The sequence below is a fragment of the Urocampus carinirostris genome, chromosome 10 (genome assembly GCF_059441175.1).
Source record: "Urocampus carinirostris isolate Australia breed hairy pipefish chromosome 10, RoL_Ucar_1.0, whole genome shotgun sequence".
NCBI lineage: Eukaryota > Metazoa > Chordata > Actinopteri > Syngnathiformes > Syngnathidae > Urocampus > Urocampus carinirostris.
In genome coordinates, this window is record NC_142358.1 from 6,838,782 (window position 1) to 6,858,864 (window position 20,083).

Genomic DNA, 20,083 nt, shown 5'->3' on the forward strand with positions numbered 1-20,083 from the left:
GAGAATTTCCTTCTGTTTCCTGATTGGAGCTATCCGATTGAATCGTTTGCTGCGTCCCCGTCTGTTTACAAGATGTGCTCATACAGTAAGTGGCTAGCCATACGAATAGACTTGCAATATATACGGATAGAAACAACTGTGACATCATTTATATATATGTAAATAGCTGTTAGAAATAGCCGTCCCGTAACTATGAGAGTAAACGTGGTCTTGGTCAATACCGATACAGTTGTGGAACTGAGTACTTTATGCTCTTGGCCTTGCTTGGCCATTTGATGCTAGGTCCTTAGCTTGGCCTCTTTGATTTTTGCATTTCGGAGATGGAATATGAGCTTGCTCTGTCCACTCCACGCATCGGCCCGGTATTGCAGTACCACCGGGAACGGTGCATTCGCAATGATCGCGGCAAGGCTTTAGGGCTAGGACCTTAGCTTGGCCTTTTGGATGAGAGTAAGTGTCCCGGCTCCTAGGCTTTGTAGCGTATTATGAACTGACCGATAACGGATAATGGATAATGAATAACGAAGATAGATCAATAACCCATAAAAACCCCATATGTAAATGGATAAACCTGTGACAAGCGGCGCTGCCACGAGCGGCTGCCTTTTCCAGCAGCTGCCCTATTGTTTTATTGTCTGCTCCCATCTTCGGTGTTTTTTCTTCCCGTTTTGACAACTACACTATGGATTACTTCTATCCTATGGGACATGGGTTTTAGCGCACAAAAAATGCGTGTATTCAAGGAATTTCAACTCCTTGCCCTGAAGAATTCTCGTGCCGGCGTGATGAAGGGGCCTATCGTGGAAGAAGAGCCGGAGCTAGCGAAGCGGCTAGCGGCGTTATAAGTCTTCGGTACCATCCGTAATCATGGTAAATGCGAACTCACGACCAAATAAGATCATCGAGTGCTGGTGGAAAACATCGAAGCGCACAGGGAGCGCAGTTGCTGTGTTTTGCGGAAACGTGGCTCACGTTTAGCATTCCAGCAGTATCGTGTAGCCACCCGGAGCTATCCGGCTTCAACGCCGCTAAACAGAGACACGAAAGCCGGGGGGGGAATCGGAGAGGAGGCGGACTTGCTAACACGAGGTGGTGTATCCCTGGATTTTCACAAAGAAAAGTTTTCCATCTGCCGCAGGGATGTCGAACTTTTGGACTGGCGTGACGTCATCCACTCCTCTACAAGCACCTCTAGGGCATCATGTTAATCTGTCAATAAACAACGAATGCTGAAAGTGTGAATTTTTCCTACGGGGATGAATAAAGTATCTATCTATCTATCTATCATTTTTACTATAGGGAGGAAAATCAAATGGAAATGTTCTAGAGAAATCAAACACTATGGACAACGCTTTTTAGAGTTAGCTTTAGTTAGCATATATCATTTGTCTCTATACTACAAGTCCCACAGTGCTCTGTGGCATAAAAACAGCAGAATAATCCAACCATTGCAATGGAAAACTCACAGCGTTAATCAAATTTTTGTGCGTCTTTACATAACTTTAAATAATCTGAATACTGTCAGTCCGGTTTTCAATCGGATTTTAGCATACCCGCTGACTCTAACAAAGAGACTTGATTTGGAGTTTGAGTAGGGAATTGGCTGCAGAGGAAGATGAGCTCTTCCTGTAAGATGGGAAAGTCATTAAACCAGTGGAGGCTGTAGGTGGACATAAGAGTCTATAGTTGAGGTGATGTAGGGGTGGTGGCGAGGTCAGGCGAGTCCCAGGGCCCAAACATGTCGCGGCCTTGACATCGTGACTGCAATGCGGAGTCAAGACGGAAAAAAGGGGAGGCTACAGAGGGATCAGACAGTCACATCCCTCAAAGCTCTGTTTACCAAGAACACACAGTCCCCAGCCTCCTTCACGTCCAATGAACACACCAACCCTTCCCGTAAGTGCCAACCATGAGACCCGGGAGACAACGCTAATTCTACCCTCTGGCTTTTTGGTCGAGAGAGGCCAAAGAAGGGGAGTAGGACGGCAAGAAGCAAAGCTGAATGGTACAGTATGTAAGGCTACTCTTAATTGGAGATTGTTCAGCAATGTCTCGTTTCCCTTGGGAATCTGCAAGGGAGGGAGAAACGGGGGGCCAGTAGGAGGTAGACTCCTTTCCCAAGGTCCTCCGAGAGCCGGATTAACCAACAGTGACGAAACTCAATAAGGGCCTCGGACACGGGAAACAGATCCCAGGGTATCAACGCCATACAAGGCCACCTCCGGACCTTTTGCAAAGTAACTAACAACCTGGCAGCTTTGTGAGTGCGCCCCGGGTCCTTCCAGCTGACTTCACAGCCCTTTCAGCCCACAGCGGGATGCCTGCTCAGAGCAAAAGGTAATTCCGATGTAAGAGAGGAATGCCCGAGGGGGCCCTCCTGCCCGCGGGGAGCGTTATAATACCCGGACATGTGCCAAGAGTCCGATTCTCTGCACCAGGTGAGACATTCCTCCAAGCCAGCCTGGACTCCGGAGATGATGAGGAAAAGGCGTTGAAGCAAAGGGAGGCTCAGGTTTGCCGGAGAATCTGTGTCTAGCGGATTCATGGCACTCACATTGTGAGAGTAAATGGGGGGTGGAGATTTACAAAATAGAGAGCCTGCACTGTAAACGCTCCGGTTGGCACGTCTGAACAAAACAAACATTAGCTAAGAGGTTAAATATAATTAGTCTCCCTCAATAACGCACAAATCTACTGCAAAAACCCAAACAAACCAGCACCCAAAGACAAATACGCATTCCTAAACAGAGTGAGCAAAACCTCCCTATAGTTTGTCTAAATGTTTATCCCTGCTCTTGCTCTGTACGCACCGAACGAGAGATAAAAAAAAACTGAGCGGCTGGTGTCAATAAACAGCCACATCAGCCCCGTCTCAGCTTCCTGGCACTGCCTCAGAATGTCTACAACGTCCAACATGTTTCGGTCCCCGGCCAAGAATAACGAGACAAAAAACGAAACATAATAAGAGAGAACGCGTGTAGCGCGTGCCATCTTTTGTGGGCTGCTACTGTGGACCCCAAAAGACGACTGTGATTGATTGTCGGAGTAGGCCATAATTGTGCGTAGCGTTGCCAATGAACCCTGGTTACATTGAGCAGAGATAAACAAACTGCTTACTGTGTGTACAGCATTCTCCTAACCATATCAAAGTTCAAATCTCGTGTCCTCGGTGCATGGTATATAGTGGGACCTCGCTACTTCGCGGTTCCACGTTTGCGGGTTGAGAACTTCGCGGGTCTAAAAAATAATAATAATAAAAAAAAATAATTAAAAAAAAAAGAAATAATTAAAAAAAAATAAGCATTTTTGAAGGGGCGTGGTTCCACGTTCGCGGGTTCAGAGCTTCGCGGGTCTAAATAATAATAAGAATTAAATAAAATAATAAAAAAAATAATAATAATATATACAGTATATATATTTTTTTTTTAAGCATTTTTGAAGGGGCGTCGCTACTTCGTGGTTCCATGCTCGCAATTTTCACTTTTCGCGGGTGGTTTTGGTCCCCATTAACCGCGATAACCGAGGGATTACTGTATATATTTTTTAAGAATTTGTTTTGCAAGTTTGGGATACATCACAGAATTTCAGCGTCACCAATCAAAAACTAATTTGTTTTTTGGAGGGTAATTGGAGCAATTAGAATAGAGCGTTCGTATCATTTTTTTTTCTCATTTCTCATGGACAAGTAAGTATAAAACATTAGAAAACTGGGACATTTTCTGCCACGGGCTTCTTTTAGTGAATATTGTAAAGAATGTAAAAAATACATATATATGTATCGACAAAGTATGGTTCTCGGTCTGGTGAAAAACAGAAGCTGTAGTGCACTCTAGTGGATGGATTGTGTTACCCTCTAATAGATATACGGTATGTACTTCGTGTGAATTCACTTAATAAAGGTGGTTGTGATACGGATTAACCACAAAAATAAAGAGAAGACTATATTCCATAAATTAGTGCCAAACAATTTTTGTAAGATCATCTACTCTTGATTGGTTCTAAAGCTTGGTTCAAATCCAGAATGACGCGGGTCAAAAAAGTCCCTTCAAACCAATCACCAATGTCAGCTCAATTAGACCTTAATATAGTCCTTTTCGTCCCTGCTGAAAAAGTCAGATGTGACTGGCTGGTTTTCGAAACATTTACAAAGGAGAACTGTGGTCTCTGTTTTCAGGGTATTTTCAGGAAGATGTTGATGATGCTGGATAATTAAAATCCACAACAGATACAATGAGCACCGTCCGTTTCCCAAAATGTCAGAGTATTTTGCTTTGCGTCAAAACCCGCCATTTGGCTCACCCCGGTCTAGTCCGTGTGGCGCTCTGCAACATGTTCGACCAACATACGGCGCAATATAGCTCGCCAAAAGGCGCTCCCTCAAATGCTTCCAAGTACATAATAAAGTGTATTTATAGTCACTTCAAATAGCGTGGCTTAAGGAGGTGGCTTCACGCAGCTCAGTCTAGTTTGCAGCCGCTTGAAGAAGACCCGGTTTGACGTAGACTTCCTTGATCAGTTTTTGACTTGTGTGCTGGTGGTTTGCATCCTCTTATCAGACTTTGTGTATATTTAGAGCAAGTCCGTATTTTCATTACACCAGCAAGAAAAACCTCAGAGGAGAAGCAGACTTCTGAGCCGGGCCCGGGTCCAGCCGGTACCGCCTCGCTCTCCTTTGCCTTCCAGCGGCTGTAGCAGAACATCTGTTCCTGCTGCTTGAAAGAAGCTGATTGTTTGCCTTTGCAATCACTCAAGCCCATGTTTTTAATTTTTTTTTTCCTGAAAGCCATTACAGTAACTCCCCCACAAACTGAGAGCAACTTAATCCTCTCGAACATTCCTAGGTTAGCGTTGAATGTTTTTTTTCACAGATATTTCCTCTACGAACACTCAGTTGATGTTTTTTTTATTAAATGGTTTTTCATTCTTTAAACTTATTACAGTTCCCTCTTTATAAAATTATGACTCACAACACGTGGTAAGCTTTCTCTCCTAGCTTTGATCTCCGGCAAAACTAACATAAAATGCGACAGAAACAAAATGAAAATAAATCCAAACAGCTTGCCAACATAATTTTTGCCGTTCCATGTATTCCGTTACTCCCCAAGAATGCACAAAATTTAGTAATTTTATTCATATTTAGTTTCTTTTGTCTTTTATTAGCATATTTGGTATTGGAGTAATCCAAAAGTAATTGAAAGTAATCAAGTTAAAGTAACCCTACCCAACCCTGGGTGTCATCAATCAGCACCCAGAAGCTACTTGAGCATGGTCTTTTTAGGCCCCGCCCTCAGGCTCCACCCGAAAAGGGCCTGGGACTTGACAAATGAGCGCCCGGTGTTAGCTGAAGTCAAAACACGGGAGACTAAATTTAATCGTTTTGCCATTTTGTATCCAGAAGGCGATTTGGAGAGCCAGTTATTCCCTACGTCTAAATATTGTGACAGTGATGAAAAAAATCCGAGATTTATCTCTGTACTTTTACGACTCTGGACTTTGCTGAAGCAGAGGTCGAATTAGCGACAGAATGAAGTGCAAGCTCAAATAAACAGGCTTTGATTTAGAACCTTGCGTTACGAATTGAGTGTCCTGACAGAAATCAGTTAATAATAAAACTCATTTGTTAAATAGCTATTATGGGTTTTATCTTTGCTTTTTCAATACCACCGTGTTTGCAGACAAAAAGTGTCAGTGAAATTAATGTGATAATCATCTAACTTGATGCTAAAACAAGTATCATAGAGTTTGCAAAATAGACCATTTTGTTTCTTAATACGTTCATTTTCTTCATTAGCACTGGAGGCTACAAATTCAATAACATGTCTAAGCAAATTGTAATTAGTAGACAGAAACAGAATGGCATATCATGGTGGGCTTTTTTCTAGCATAGAATGCTAGCATGATTTTCAAGTGACAAACAGGTGAAACGTCGTTGATGTCATGCACTTTACGGACATTTTCAACATCTTACCTTATGTTTACTATTATGTGTACAGTAATGCCAATTGTAATTCACCCTGGTCAATCCTGGAAGGGGGATTACCACATGTGAGGTCCTTTCTCAAGGTTTCTCTTTTCTCCTCACACTGAGGTTTTTGAGTTTTCCTTGCCCGCATGCTGGTTTAAGATCAGGTAAATGTGTAATTTTGTAACTGTAATCCTGTGCAGTCCTTTGAGACATTTTTGTGATTAAGGGCTATATAAATAAACTTGACTTGACTTGACTTGACTGGGATACTGCAACCTCACCAATGTCGTTTTCACTCTATGGGGTAAATTGTGCTTTTGGGCCCTCTTTACAGCATTTTGCCAGCGTTTGAAATAATGTCTGCCCGGACGCCCAGGGCGTGCATCATTTATGTCGGGCGTACAACTTACCAAACGTCTCAGCCCAGGTGGCCGACAACTTTTTCAAGGGGAAAAAAAGAAAAAAAAACATTTTTTTTTTCAAATCAAACGCTTTATCACGATTTTGAAATCTTTGTTCGGTTTGGAAATTTCGGAATTTCGGTTCGTTTGCAAATTTGCATACTCTGCAGCCAATCAGAAGCCTGCATCGAATAACTTCGTGCTTCCGGACTTTCCCGAATGTTATATGGTCGTGCATTTGCATATCATTTTCCAATGATGATGCACAGAGAGCAGAAGAAAAATGGATAAGTGGTTAGGAATCAAGCCAAAACCTCAGCCCCAGAAGAAGCTAACAAAATTGATGACGCTATAAAATGTAAACGTACGTTAAAAGTTTCGTGGAAAGAGTTCATGTGGCTTGTAGCAGACGACGCAACGCAAACATTGCATGAATGAAGATGAGTAAATACAGGTACATACTGATGGCAGATGGAAAACAGAGATGTCATATACATGCAATGAATGTTATAAGTAGATTTATAATAACCTTAAATTTAAAGTGTTGTTCTGTTATATATTCTGATTATCAATCCTTAATACTTTGCAACAACATTTTGGGGTTTTTTTGCGATTAGTCGTCTTATTGCATTTTAAGTTGTGAAAAATGGGGCAGGCAGCTTCATGGCTGGGCAGGCAACTTTTCAGAGTTGTCTGCCCCGGTGTCTGGTAACTTTTTGTCATGAGTTTCAGACACTGATTTTGCCCACTAAACAGACACCAACAACAAACGATTTTGAGGCCCCCAAAACTTACAAAATTTAAACTATGTGGTGTTCATGACAAATTATGTCTCAAAGAAGCCCGTTTGCTATTGGTAGACGCGTTAATAAATACTGGTTTTCTATTGGTTTGCATCATGAAAATGCCGATATGCTATTGGCTGAACTACCTCTCAAAATTCCTTTCTCTCATCTCATTCAGTTCAGAATTTTGTGTGTTCTGTAAAGACTTAGTGAGTTGGCAATTCAATACTGTATTTTTTTTGACTGTATTTGTATTTGCAGTGATGCTAAAGAGAGCAGCAAAACATGGTAACTATGGAAACAAAGGTTTTGATTATCAGGAAATACAAAGAAGCCATACGGATTGTTATGTTCACTAACAAACATGGCTGAAACCAATCAAACATTTTAATTTGCTATCACAGGCTGTGCCCCCTGCTGCGTCCTCTCGACCAGCTCAAATGACGCCACACCAAAGGCAAATACGTTTTTGTTCTTCCTTTATATGTATTTGTAGGTAATGTTATTTCATTATGTACATGTATTTTAGGGCTGCACTATTCTGGAAAAAGATTTCAAACCAGGACTGCAAATTCCGATGCGAGTTTCTGTGCTTTGTTTTGTTTGTTTGTGAGTACGTTAAAGTAGTGAAATTGTTTAACCTTATGAAAACAGCGCCCTCTTTGGGGAGCTTTGTTAGGGTTGCTGTCTGCTCACACGAGGCACACATATAAGTGTATGGCATAGCCTGCTGCTACCAGACTGCCTCGCCTTTATTGGCTAGTGCTGTTAAAACTTGCCTCTGATTAGCTGCACCTTTTCTTAAAACCTGGACTGTGAGAATTCTGGTTGGCCAAACACATCATCACCAATATAAAACAGGGGGGAAAAACACAAACAATGAACTATAAATCCTTGAAAAAAAACGCAGTGTCTTTCAATTACACAATCGCACTACGTCACATTGAAGTATCGATGAGATTTCGGGTAACTGTGCAACCCTGAAGTATATTCTTATCTGGTGTACCAAGGGTTCGGAACACATTAGCTGACTACCATAGGTTTCTATCCCACAATATAAGAGAATTTAACCTTACAATCCCCACCTCAGAAAGGGGTCCACTGTATAAAGATAGCTTGACTACTCTCTAGGTTAACACTTAGACATTTACTCTTAAAAGCTATCAGATTACATTTTGGTGGTTACAGCAGTAATGTTAACAGCTATCGTACAGGGCAGCAGTACTATGTCGTAATGGGAACACAACGGGTGAACCTTTAAGTTCTGTTTGAATCTAATGGCGCATATGTGCCTGAGTGAACTCGGTACTATTACACGCTTCCATTGAAAATTGCCCACTTAACATAGCTCTGCCACAGAAACATGTGTTTGTCGTTAGCGGGTATACTAATAGTCAAAAAGTGGATGTACGCGCCCTTAATGGCATCGTTGTGCTTTGTTCCCGGACTGTTCGATAAGAGTGGGTCCGCTAATGGCTTATTAATGGTCCCGTGGAATCAAAAACGATTCCCGAGGGCCCACTAATCGTGATGTTAGCATCACAACGCTACATATATGAACGTCACACAAAGCATTTGTGCTAGTGGATAAAAAAAAATTAGGTGACTTTTGAATTTGATGACATTCACACACGGGTATTCACAAACCTGATCTATAGTAGAAAATAACTAAAAGTGGCCAAAATATAATATAAAATGCAGACAAAGTAGCAGCTTGATACATCTTTCTCCGGATTTCAGATTGGCATATCTACATCTAATTCGAGCTGTTTTTAACTAATTAGTAGGGATGCACAAAATGTTCTGCACAGATTTTTTTTATTTGCTTAAAACAACCAGAAGTGAATTTTCAGTTTTGGGTGGAAGAAAAAAAAAGGTCACGTCTAAGTTGAGGCGAGCTATACGAAGCTAGCTTTCACAAGGGGAAGAGTTTGTGCACAAAGCGCGTGCTTATTTTTTGATTTTGAAGGTGAGAGGGAAGGAGATTGAGGACGCTGTAAAAATGGAGGACTTGCAAAGTTTTTAACAACAAGACATTTTCTCGAGTAGCTCTGTGCTTTTAGGTTCTTGTAAGTTACTTATCGGACTTTGGCTAGTGTTTACATGCTCACACTACAGACATAACTTACTACTGTTAAGCTGTTTTAGAATAGAACACATTTTTTTATCTTGTAACATGTTAAGTGCACACTGAAATTAAAAATTGTCATCCTGATTGTGCAGGAACATTTACAATCTAAAATACCAGTATAAAATAACATCTTTATGGGTAATAGAATAAAAATAACTATTCATCCATCCATTATCTGCACCGCTTATGCTCAGTAGGGTCGCAGGGGTGCTGGAGTCCATCCCAGCTGTCCTCGGGCAGCGGGTAGGGGACACCCTGAGCTGGCTTCCCAGCCAGTCGCAGGGCACACAGAGACAGACAACTCACTTGGTTATTCACACCTCGAGGCAATTGGGACCAATTTAACCTGACATGCATGTTTTTTGAATGTGGGAAGAAACTGGAGTGCCCGGAGGAAACCCAAGCAAGCACGGGGAGAACATGCAAAATCCGCATCGGACAGTTGGTAGCTGGATTTGATCCCATGACCTCAGAACTGTGCCGCGGCCGCGCTTACCACAGAGTCACCGTGCCGCTAAAATCACTTATACAACATTTAAGAAAAATATTGTTTTACGTCCGTCCCTGAAGTTGGCTGGCGCTAAGCAATGTGCGCCGACAATATTATTAATTATTTTACTCGTTTTTTGCATGAGACTGCGCAGTCTCATCATTCTCATCATTCTTAAATTGCACATGCTCCAGTTTTCTTGTCACTGTTCACACTTCTGTCCATTACAATTGAAATACCCTAAATATATGTAAATATTGAGCCAGATTATGCAGTGGAACAGTAAAAAGCCATTTATTTTTTATTATAAGCAGCCACTTTAATAAAAGTATGAAAAATTGTTTGTTTTATTATATATCTCCCAATATTCTATAACTGTGTTGTCTTACTGGATGTTTTAGGCACTTAAATGCATTTTTGTTGTTTTTAAATAGCATGGATGGGCAAACTACAGCGGGAGTACCAAGTACGGCCCAACGATCCTTTAATACTTAAATGCAAACGAGAAAAGTTGGATAGGACAAAATTATCTTTTTCCTCCATACAGATGAGTTTTGTTTTGCTTTTTTATTTTTGTAACACATATGCAGGGTGAATTAGATGTGCTACTTGACGATAAAGTCACAGAATAAACTCCAGAAAAACGTCATCATGGTGATTTCTACGTGATTCCGCGACACAAAAGAGCAACTGGCCGATATCAGCAATCCCTAAAAGGATTTGAAAGGCATCGGAAGTGTCTGCTTGTCGCCCATTGACATCACAAAGCGGCGGCCAGCGTTTGAACTCTGAGGCGTTTTTTATGCACGGGCGATCATGTGTGTCATGCCGACGCTCTGCTCCCATTGGTTCTTTTGTTCCCAATCACTTGTTTAGAGTGTACCATTTGGAAAACATGAATGTGGATAGCTATTCATCAATTATCTGGCAAAGTAGTTAATCCAGAAAAGCAATTATAAGAGTGTGACATAATCATCTGCCACAAGAAAAGAAAAAGAGTGGATTTAAACATTATTTCCTCCTTCACAATTATGGCACAAGTGGCCCCTTGGTTTGGAAAAGATTCAAAATCTGATGTACAGTAAATATTTGACAAATGCTGTTTACACTTTTTATAGTAAATAGAACAGAACTGTCTTTATTTTCATTGATTACTACGTGGTATACATTATTTAAAACTAGATTAGACGTGGCTCTCCAGAATAAATATCTAGCATTTTTTTGTATGCCGCACATTTTTTTAACCAAAAAAAGAACTAAAAGGTTGGGTGAGCGTTATACACAAAATTCAATACAATTTTTTAATAAAGAATTATATGCGAATCAATATGGTGATAAATGGAAAAAAGAAAACAAAAGGTATATTTGGATAGTTAATATTTACATGACCAGTCTAAATTGTTAGTACATCAGAAAATAGTACAATGAGAAACAGTGCACTGACATTAGCAGCAACATTGTGCAAAAATATGAATAATAGATATCCTCTACTCTGCAAATTTCACATTTAACGCTAGGAAAACTGCTCTCTGGACGCAGAACGCACTCACACACTCGATTTAAAACAATCACAAGTCTATGAGCTGAGAGAAAAAGTCAAAATGTATCTGCAGCAGATTTAATGTGGCGGAAATATGGCTCCCCAAAGTGTAACTTCCAAGTTTTCTTTTGGTACAATGTGATGATTCAAAGCTCCATGTTTGGCGGCTTTTTATTTAACATGTTGTTGACACCAGCAAACCAACTTAGGACATAATCACCATTTTTAGACATGTTTTCTTGAGCAGAAATACTTTCTCCTGTGTCTCAGACACCTGGACCTGCTCTCTAAGTAGATAAATGCAATATGTTTCCTAATGTCTTTTTTTATTAATCTTTATTATATGTTTATGATGGAGTGCCATGTCTGATCGTGAACATCGTACACTACAATGATATAAAGGACAATAAAGATAACGCTATTCTATTACCAATAAAAAAAACATTGTAAGAAGAGTTGTTAAGATATTAACTCTACATCAGATGTGGTTATTTACCTCTGTGCCAGAACAGAAGGCAATTCTATTTTGATATGATCAGCAACATAAAAATAAGTTTGTTTTTTCAAACTCAATCTTGTCTTGTTCCGTTATAAACAACAACAAAAATGTTGACATGAATATATACATATAATGAAGAATTGATCATTTTTATCCCCGTTTTTGAATTAAAAATAATATTTCCTGGATAGTTCAACAGGGTTTTTTATCTTACCAAAACAGGATGCATATTAAAAAAATAATTAATGGTAGCAAATGTTTTATTTTATTTCTTTACCGTTGTACTTTGTACATTTTGCTGTTAATGTCAATGCCTCAATATTATTGTGCTACTTTTTTCTGATGCACTTGTAATTTAAGTCAGTCTACAAGCACCACCTTGTAAATATTGTCTATTCTTACATTCGTTTTTTTCTCATTTCAGTATTTTAAGTTTCTTATTACAACGAAAGACTGACGTACCACGTATAATCTCGATGTAAAACATGTTTACTACTTTGTTATGAATGACAAAGACAATTCTAATCCTAAATAATATTCCCTAAATTGTTTTTGATGCTTCTTAGTTTATCTTCCTGGATTTACCAAAACAACAGTTGTAGTAGAAAATAACTAAAGGCAGACACCGTTTAATTTAAAATACAGCCACATCACTAACCAAGCTTCAGCCTTGTCCTGATACTTATGACATCTTTCCCCAGGATTCAATGCACCTTTACCGGGACACTAAGCGACCACTCTAAAAAAAACTTTAGCAACCTTCTCTTGGGTTTTTATCCTAACATTAACCAGCTGCCTGGTGTTTAAAAATCTCCACTCAAAACCACACAACTTTTTCTCCCGGTTTCCGATGAGGCTTCCCCGGTTGCTTTCCTCGTAACTCCCCCCGTCCCTTTTCGGAAGGTTCCTCGGCTTCCTAGCGAGCCTTCCTGGCTTCGACGAACTTCTTCTCCCCGCCCTCGCTAGTGTCCTTACCTTGATCCCAGGAGCGCTTGTTGTCGTGGGCTCTCTCAACAGCCAAACGCATTCCCCCCGTGGAAAATCCGCGCGGGGGCCTCCATTCCAGAGAAGCGTGAAGCGCCTCTCAGCCCCCCGCGGAAATGTCGTCGGCTACGGGGGCAAAGTGCGGTCGAGGAACGGAGAAATTGAAGTAGGGGAGGGACCAGCAGTGGACAGTGTGAAACTTTTACAGGTGTGACGTTATTCCACAGAGTTTATTTTCTTTCTCAAAGGCAAATTAATCCCAGTGGATTGGCGACACGCGGTTGCTTGTTAGGACCCACTGAGGAAAGGTGCTCTCCTGCTACATTCACACCTCTGGAAGCTGCTAGTGTGGAATCACTCCACTGAAGTGACTCCGTGGATCGTGGCAGCGGCGACCGGGCTGGAATGTCCCACGCAAGCCTTGCTTCTCAGCACACTTAAGAGAGGAGAGGCGGTAGGAGGGGAGGGAGGGAGTACGCTGGAAAGGAGGTGGGGCTGGGAGACAAGGTCGAATCTTGAAAAACGAATAAGAGGGGAGTTGTTAACCCAAATTGAACACGTTTGACAAAGTCACTTGCATCTAAACTGACTTTTAAAGCAAATTATGTAAAACACATACATATTTTACCATTCTTTTACTTTATCTTATTTATATCAGCTAACTTTCTACTAGTAATTTACCAGCACAATGTACAAATTAAGCCTTGACTTATTCTCAAAAACTGCTCTGAAAATTGACAAATGTAATATTACTCAGAGTGACTCAATCAAAAATGTAGGTGTCATATTTGACCCCAATCTGTCCTTCCAAACACACGTTAAGAATATTACTAGAACAGCTGTCTTCCATCTTCGCAACATTGCTAAAACTCGCCCTATCCTGTCTCAGTCGGATGCGGAGATGATAATTCATGCGTTTGTTACCTCCCGTCTCGATTATTGTAATGCATTACTCTCCAGTCTCCCAAAGTCCAAAATCAAGAGCCTTCAGCTGGTACAAAATGCTGCAGCGAGGCTTTTAACTAAGACTAACTAAGTTTGACCACATTACCCCAATTTTAGCTAACCTGCATTGGCTCCTTGTTAGCTTAAGATGTGATTTTAAGGTTCTGTTGGTAGGATACAAAATAATGCATGGACTTGCTTCCTCATATCTTACAGATTTAAGTTCCCCCTATGTTCCAGTCTGGAGCCTTCACTCTGAAAATGCTGGTCTACTAGTGATCCCAAGAGCCAAGAAGAGATCCACAGGTTCGAGAGCGTTCTCCATTCAGGCCACGGTGCTGTGGCCTGAATGGAGAACGCTCCATTCAGGCCCCCTGAGATTCGATCTGCAACCTCAGTGGAAATGTTTAAATCCAAGCTTAAAACACAGTTCTATTCTAAAGCATATGAATAAGCTATAATTTATGTTGACAATATACTGTATATGTATCTGTGTATTATTTGCCCTTATGTAGGTTTTAGATCAGGTGATGGTGTCATAATAGCCTGTATTAATCTGTGGTCTGTGCAGCTCTTTGAAACTCTTTGTGATTAAGGGCTATACAAATAAACATGACTTGACTTGACTTGATTTTTGCACATTTTCTAAATCAATATGAATCAACTTTTGTTAACGGTATCTTTCAGAGTTCCGGTCCGGAGCCTTCGCTCTGAAAATGCTGGTCTACTGGTGATCCCAAGTGCCAAGAAGATCCCCGGTGCTGTGGAATGCTCTTCCCCCTGTGAATCAATCAGCAACCTCAGTGGAAATGTGTAAATTTAAGGTTAAAACACATTTCTATTCTATAGCATATGAATAACCTATATTTTATGTTGACAATATCTGTGTATTATTTGTTATTGCAACATCCATTGCAGCCTGCTCATCCTGGAAGGGGGATTACCTCATGTGCTGACCCTTCTCAAGGTTTCTTCATTTTCCGCAGGTTTTCCTTGGCCTGATGTAGGTTTTAGATCAGGAGATGGTGTAATAATAGTCTGTGGTTTGCAATAATCTGTGGCCTGCGCAGCCCTTTGAGACTCTTTGTGATTAAGGGCTATAAGAATAAACATGACTTGACTTAAGCGTCACCTATAGTCGAAAGTGAACAAATGCGCTTGCGTATGCAAAATCTCGATAAAATGGGAGCGTGATGATATGTCACTACAAGATTCCGAAATTAAGATATATGTGTAAACAACGGCCAAACAAAATTACGCATTCGACAAAGTCACGCGCTGAATATGAATCGACATTGAAAGAAAAAACTAAAAAAATAAAAAATAAATATCTATATTTAATGTTTCACTTATTACAACAACTACGACTTCCATGACCTCCAAAATCTGCGCCAACGAAAACCATTGCGCAGGCACGCGCCAAATATTGCTAGGATAGAAGCTTGATCTCACACTGCGATTTTTGTAAATAATGGTCAACGAAAATGACGTTTAAAGGAGCTGTATGGAATATGGATTTTTTTTTAACTTACTGACACTATCTTTTCGCTTGTGTCCTCATTGCAGCCTTCGTCAAGCTCCTTATGTTACACGTGCAAATACGTGCATTTCTTAGGTGTGCTTGAATTTTTTTTCCCAGTTTCATCTTTCTTCAAGATTGGGTTGCCGTTTGAACCATACTTGAAACTGGCCATTTCCTACTTTCATCATTCTTAAGCCACACTAACAAATAGAAACCAATTAAAAACTGCGGGGATGAGGTTCTCTCTACCTAATGTGTAACATCCCAAACAGCTCTGCTAAAAGTAAGATAAAACCCGATAGGCACAGGTGGAAAAAAAGGATTTGGGCTCTATAAACTAGGTTGAGCATTGATAATATATACTTAATGGGAGAATTGTTCTACTTTCAATGTTTTAAAGATACCTGAAACGACACACCGACCTCTAAAAAATTAATCGAATTCTTACCTAAGGTAGGCAAAAATATATAGAAAGCTGAATGAAAATGGTATTTGGAAATATGAATGTATTTAAATATTTTCATATGCAATTGAATAGGTGTAAAGAATAGTGAAATAAAATTTAGTTTAAGTAAATAAACTCATATTCTATTAGGTTGGGCAAAAAAGAAAATCATATGTTAAGTGAAAATGTATTCGAAAATAAATACGGACCTATTTTGCCAAAAATTGTATGAAATCTTATGCGTTAAAAAGTACACTGTCATGGGTGCCTTGGCGCCCACTTTGCCGCGCTTGTGTGTGTCACGGTTGCCATGGTGCCCAATTGACCCCGCCCGTGTGGTGCAGCTGCGGCTCGTTTAGAGATTGACTTTAAGTGTGTATAAGGCTCAGCGCTCTCTTGCTTCAATGGTAGCCCGTCAACGAACTTCAGCCCCACAAGATGTGGGTTCTGACTTGGTCCCCCCACCCTACCTTCTTTACAACATTTTCCCCTTTATACAACATCAGCAAATTATTTCGTATCACATGAATTTCTGACGTAGCCAATCATCTCATCTCATCTCATTAGCTGCACCGCTTATCCTCAGTAGGTTCGCGGGGATGCTGTAGCCCATCCCAGCAATCATCGGGCATTGGGCAGGGGACACCCTGAAATGGATGCCAGCCAATCGCAGGGCACAAAGGGACATACAACTCGCTCGCTCATTCACACCTAGGGACAATTTGTCCGGCCAATCCACCTGAAATGTATGTCCTTGGAATGTGGGAGGAAACCGGAGTGCCCGGAGAAAACCCACGCAAGCACATGGAGAACATACAAACTCCGCACAGGAAGTCCGGTAGCTGGATTTGAACCCACACAGGAGGTTCCCAGGACCTTAGAACTGTGCCGCACACGTGCTGACCACTGCGCCGCCGTGCTGCCTAGCCAATCATCATTAGCATCTTTATTATTATGACTACACTGAATGCTGAAAACTCCTCCTTGATCTGCTACCTTATCGTGGTGGAGGAGTTTGTGTGTCCCAATGATCCTAGGAGCTATGTTGTCGGGGGCTTTAAGCCCCTGGTAGGGTCACCCATGGCAAACAGGTCCTAGGTGAGTGGCCAGACAAAACGCAGATCAGAAGACCCCTAATGATGAAAGAAAACTTTGGTCCTCGATTTCCCTCGCCCGGACGCGGGTTACCGGGGCCCCCTTCTGGAGCCAGGCCTGGAGGTGGGGTCCGCTGGCGAGCGCCTGGTGGCCGGACCCTTACCCACGGGGGCCGGCCGGGCACAGCCCGAAGGGACGACGTGGGACCCTCTTCCCATGGGCTCACCACCTGTAGGAGGGGCCAAAGGGGTCGGGTGCGCAGAGAGCTGGGTAGCAGCCAAGGGAGGGGTCCTTGGCGCGACGATCCCCGGCTACAGAAACTGGCTTTTGGGACATGGAACGTTACCTCTCTGGCAGGGAAGGAGCCCGAGTTGGTGCGTGAGGTTGAGAAATTCCGACTAGATATAGTCGGACTCACCTCTACGCACGGCTTGGGCTCTGGTACCAGTCCTCTCGAGAGGGGTTGGACTCTCTTCCACTCTGGAGTTGCCCGTGGTGAGAGGCGCAGAGCCGGTGTGGGCATATTAATTGCTCCACGGCTCGGCGCCTGTACGTTGGGGTTCACCCCGGTAGACGAGAGGGTAGCCTCCCTCCGCCTTCGGGTGGGGGGACGGGTCCTGACTGTTGTTTGTGCTTATGCACCAAATAGCAGTTCGGAGTACCCACCCTTCTTGGGGTCCTTAGAGGGTGTGCTTGAGAGCGCGCCCCCTGGGGACTCCCTCGTACTGCTGGGAGACTTCAACGCTCACGTGGGCAATGACAGTGAGACCTGGAAGGGCGTGATTGGGAAGAACGGCCCCCCTGACCTGAACCCGAGTGGTGTTTCATTATTGGACTTCTGTGCTCGTCATGGTCTGTCCATAATGAACACCATTTTCAGACATAAGGGTGTCCATATGTGCACTTGGCACCAGGACACCCTAGGCCGTAGTTCGATGATCGACTTTGTCATCGTTTCGTCGGACCTGCGGCCGCATGTTCTGGACACTCGGGTGAAGAGAGGGGCGGAGCTGTCAACTGATCACCACCTGGTGGTGAGTTGGCTTCGATGGTGGGGGAAGATGCCGGCCCGACCCGGCAGACCCAAGCGTGTTGTGAGGGTCTGTTGGGAACGGCTGGCAGAATCTCCTGTCAGAAGAAGTTTCAATTCACACCTCCGGCAGAACTTCGCCCATGTTGGCGGTTGCCGAGGCAAAAACTCGGGCATGGGAGGAGTTTGGCGAGGCCATGGAAGCCGACTTCCGAACGGCTTCGAGGAAATTCTGGTCCACCATCCGACGTCTTAGGGGGAGGAAGCGGTGTGCCATCGACACTGTGTATAGTGCCGATGGGGCGCTGCTGACCTCGACCCGGGACGTTGTGAATCGGTGGGCGGAGTACTTCGAAGACCTCCTCAATTCCACCGGCACGTCTTCTTCTGGGGAAGCAGAGCCTGAGGACTCTGGGTTGGGCTCTCGTATCACTGGGGTTGAAGTCACCGAGGTTGTCAAAAAACTCCCCGGTGGCAGGGCCCCGGGGGTCGATGAGATCCGCCCAGACTTCATTAATGCTCTGGATGTTGTGAGCGTGTCATGGTTGACGCGCCTCTGCAACATCGCATGGACATCGGGGACAGTGCCTCTGGACTGGCAGACTGGGGTGGTGGTTCCCGTCTTTAAGAAGGGGGACCGGAGAGTGTGTTCCAACTACAGGGGAATCACACTTCTCAGCCTCCCTGGTAAGGTCTATTCAGGGGTACTGGAGAGGAGGGTCCGCCAGGAAGTCGAATCTCGGATTCAGGAGGAACAGTGTGGTTTTCGTCCTGGCCGTGGAACACTGGACCAGCTCTATACACTCTTCAGGGTCTTTGAGGGTGCATGGGAGTTTGCCTGTCCGGTCTACATGTGTTTTGTGGACTTGGAGAAGGCATTCGACCGTGTTCCTCTGGAGGCCCTGTGGGGGGTGCTTCGGGAGTATGGGGTACCGCACAGTCTTATCCGGGCTGTGCGGTCCCTGTATGCCCGGTGCCAGAGTCTGGTCCGCATTGCCGGCAATAAGTCGGATTCGTTCCCGGTGAGGGTTGGGCTCCGCCAGGGCTGCCCTTTGTCACCGATTCTGTTCATAACTTTTATGGACAGAATTTCTAGGCGCAGCCTTGGCGGGGATGGAGTCCGGTTTGGGGGCCTCAGCATTGCGTCACTGCTTTTTGCAGATGACGTGGTGCTGTTGGCTTCCTCAGCCCGTGATCTTCAGCTCTCGCTGGAGCGATTCGCAACCGAGTGTGAAGCGGCCGGGATGGGGATCAGCACCTCCAAGTCCGAGGCCATGGTTCTCAGTCGGAAAAGGGTGGTATGCTCCCTCCGTGTCGGGGAGGAGGTCTTGCCCCAAGTGGAGGAGTTCAAGTATCTTGGGGTCTTGTTCACGAGTGAGGGTAGGATGGAACGGGAGATCGACAGACGGGTCGGTGCAGCGTCTGCCGTCATTCGGACCCTGTACCGGTCTGTCGTGGTGAAGAGGGAGCTGAGCCGAAAGGCAAAGCTCTCGATCTACCAGTCGATCTACGTTCCTACCCTCACCTATGGTCATGAACTTTGGGTCATGACCGAAAGAACTCGATCCCGGATACAAGCGGCCGAAATGAGTTTCCTCCGCAGGGTGGCTGGGTTCTCCCTTAGAGATAGGGTGAGAAGCTCAGTCATCTGGGAGGGACTCGGAGTAGAGCCACTGCTCCTCCGCGTTGAGAGGAGCCAGTTGAGGTGGCTCGGGCATCTAATAAGGATGCCTCCTGGACGCCTCCCTCGGGAGGTGTTCCGGGCATGTCCCACCGGCAGGAGGCCCCGGGGGCGGCCCAGGACACGTTGGAGAGACTATGTCTCTCGGCTGGCTTGGGAACGCCTCGGGGTCCCGTCGGATGAGCTGGAGGAAGTGGCTGGGGATAGGGACGTCTGGGCTTCCCTTTTAACGATGCTGCCCCCGCGACCCGACCTCGGATAAGCGGAAGACAATGGATGGATGGATGGATGAATGCTGTTTTCCCAAGTTGTTTTTATTAAGGCATAATTAGTGGCAAAGAGTGAACAAATCGCCTGTCACTTGCATCAGTGCAAAGCACACAATCACAATAGTGTTCTTGCCCGGCCTCATTACACTCTATATGGGTGTGGCGAGGGGGGCTCACTTTTTTGGCACTGGTGCAAAACTGAATGCCGTTTGGCGAAGTTTCTGACTCAAGCATGTGTTGTGCATAGGGACATGAGTTAAAAACATGATCACAGCGGTCATTACGAGGCACTTTTCTGTGG

The 20,083-nt window shown here is 43.7% G+C and overlaps 1 protein-coding gene and 1 pseudogene across 2 annotated transcripts in view; one reads left to right on the forward strand and one right to left on the reverse strand.

Moving 5' to 3' along the window:
• cdon (cell adhesion associated, oncogene regulated) overlaps positions 1-13,214 on the reverse strand; it is a 64,365-nt gene extending 51,151 nt beyond the window's left edge. For both annotated transcript variants that reach the window (XM_088345950.1, XM_088345949.1), the window contains exon 1: positions 12,787-13,214. The gene's annotated coding sequence lies outside the window, so the exon portion shown is untranslated. The remainder of the gene's footprint in view (positions 1-12,786) is intronic.
• On the forward strand, positions 247-396 carry LOC148357578 (U2 spliceosomal RNA; annotated as a pseudogene).
• Positions 13,215-20,083: the final 6,869 nt, after the last annotated feature.